At 50.7% G+C, this 2,622-nt stretch overlaps 1 pseudogene; it reads left to right on the plus strand.

Annotated features, from left to right (window-relative positions):
* Positions 1 to 361: 361 nt before the first annotated feature.
* Positions 362 to 1,133, plus strand: LOC116544672 (annotated as a pseudogene).
* Positions 1,134 to 2,622: the final 1,489 nt, after the last annotated feature.

A 2,622-nucleotide genomic window follows, 5' to 3' on the forward strand; every position in this document is an offset into this window, starting at 1 on the left:
CACTAAGAATCTGAACTTACTCTGTAATCATCCAAAACTCCTCCAGCCACAGTCGGGGAGAGGTCCTGCCATTCCAGAGACCAAAAAGAAGACACCCATTTTCAGCTATGAGGGCAGGCCTGCAGACCTTGGCCTTTACTGTAGTCTCTGAAGAGGTTCAATGACTCAGTTTCAGTTATGTGAGCCATCGTTTATGGTCAGTTCTGCCTACATTGAAACCCACACAGTTACCTGAGGAAACGCTCCCTGGTACTCAGTAAAACCTGTCTTGATACAAGGCCCACCATATGTGGACTCATTTACGTCTTGATACAAGGCCCACCATATGTGGACCTGACTGCAAAAACCTGCCCTAGTGTCTGCCCTATGGAGCAAAGTCCTGAAGGATATTCAGTCTGTTCAAAAAGAAAATGCGGCCCTTTTGCCTTCGGACTTCTCTGGGGCCAGCAGCCACCCGACCAGGGGCCCGGGGCCACGGGCTCAGCCGACTACCATGGGCTCCGTGTCCAACCAACAGTTTGCAGGTGGCTGTGCCAAGGCGGCAGAAGAGGCGCCCGAAGAGGCGCCCAAGGAGGCGCCAGAGGACGCGGCCCGGGCGGCAGACGAGCCTCAGCTGCTGCGCAGTACAGGCATCTGTAAGTGGTTCAACGTGCGCATGGGGTTCGGCTTCCTGTCCATGACGGCCCGCTCCGGGGTCGCGCTCGACCCCCCAGTGGACGTCTTTGTGCACCAGAGTAAGCTGCACATGGAGGGCTTCCGGAGCTTGAAGGAGGGTGAGGCCGTGGAGTTCACCTTTAAGAAGTCAGCCAAGGGTCTGGAATCCATCCGTGTCACTGGACCTGGTGGGGTGTTCTGTATTGGGAGTGAGAGGCGGCCAAAGGAAGAACATGCAGAAGCGCAGATCAAAAGGAGACAGGTGCTACAACTGTGGAGGTCTAGACCATCATGCCAAGGAATGCAAGCTGCCACCCCAGCCCAATAAGTGCCACTTCTGCCAGAGCATCAGCCATATGGTAGCCTCATGTCCACTGAAGGCCCAGCAGGCCCCTAGCGCACAGGGAAAGCCAACATACTTTCGGGAGGAAGAAGAAGAAATCCATAGCCCTGCCCTGCTGCCGGAGGCCCAGAATTGAGCCCCAATGGGCGGGGTCTATTCTTTTGCTATCGGGAAGTTTCGAGGAGCAGGCAGAGTGGAGAAAGTGGGAATAGGGTGCATTGGGGCTAGTTGGCACTGCCATATATCTCAGGCTGGGGTTCACACCATCACCCTTTCTTTCCTCTAGGTCGGGGGAAAGGGTGAGTCAAAGGAACTCCATCCATGCTCTGTCCAAATGCAAGTGAGGGTTCTGGGGGCGACCAGGAGGAGGGAATCCCCCTACAACCTGCACGCTTTATCTGAGACTCCATCCCCAGAATTTCCAGCTTTTGAAAGTGGCCTGGATAGGGAAATTGTTTTCCTTTTAAAGAAGGATGTATAATAATAATTCCCATGCCAGAGTGAAATGATTAAGTATAAGACCAGATTCATGGAGCCAAGCCACTACATTCTGTGGAAGGGAATCTCTCAGGAATAAGGCAGTTTTTTTTTTCCCACATCTTATATCCTCATACCCACTTTTGGGATAGGGTGCTGGCAACTGTCCCAAGCAATGGGTAGTGATGATGGCAAAAAGGGTGTTTGGGGGAACAGCTGCAGACCTGCTGCTCCTACACTCACCCCGCCCCGTTCTGGGTCAATGTGATTTTATTTATTTGCTCCTTTGGATACTGCACCTTGGGTCCCACTTTCTCCAGGATGCCAACTGCACTAGCTGTGTGCGAATGACGTATCTTGTACATTTTAAGTTTTTTTTTTTCCTTAATATAAATATTCTGGTTTTGTATTTTCGTATATTTTAATCTAAGGCCCTCATTTCCTGCACTGTGTTCTCAGGTACATGAGCAATCTCAGGGATAAGTCGGCAGCAGCTCCAGGTCTGCACAGCAGGAAAACTTTTTGTTGTTTTTGCCACCATGGAGAGCAACTATTTGGAGTGCACAGCCTATTGAACTACCTCATTTTTGCCAGTGAGAGCTGGCTTTTCTGCCATAGTGTCCTCTTGAAACCCCCTCCGCCTTGAAAATGTTTTATGGGAGACTAGGTTTTAACTGGGTTGCTCCATGACTTAATTGCCTCCTACTGAAGACTGGAAATTAGTCTAAACAGGAAATGGTGGTGCAGAGGCTGGGCCAGGTGAAAGGCCCAGAGAGGAAGCCAAGATTAGGTGAGGGTTGTCTAATCCTAGGGGCACAGGATGTGCTTTACATCCCAGATCCATTCTTCACCAGATTAGACGAGCCCTACCATGCACAACAGGGTGTGTGTGTTCATAAAACCGGAGTTGGTAAGGTTAAGTTTTAAGACCAGTACCCCTGTACTTAATCCTGTGCTGTCAAGGGATGGCTACATGAAGTAAGGTCTAAAATCCTTAACCTGTCAAAATTCTTGGGTTCCAGGAAGACACATGAGCAGGGCTTTGTGGTGCCTGGGGCCCGTGTCCTGCCCTGCTGCAGTAGTGATTAGTAGTGTCATGGTAGCTAAAAGAGAAAACGGGGTTTCGTTTGCATGCTGAGATCACCGCA

The sequence above is a fragment of the Sapajus apella genome, unplaced genomic scaffold, assembly GCF_009761245.1.
Source record: "Sapajus apella isolate SASKATOON/1434 unplaced genomic scaffold, GSC_monkey_1.0 scaffold227, whole genome shotgun sequence".
NCBI lineage: Eukaryota > Metazoa > Chordata > Mammalia > Primates > Cebidae > Sapajus > Sapajus apella.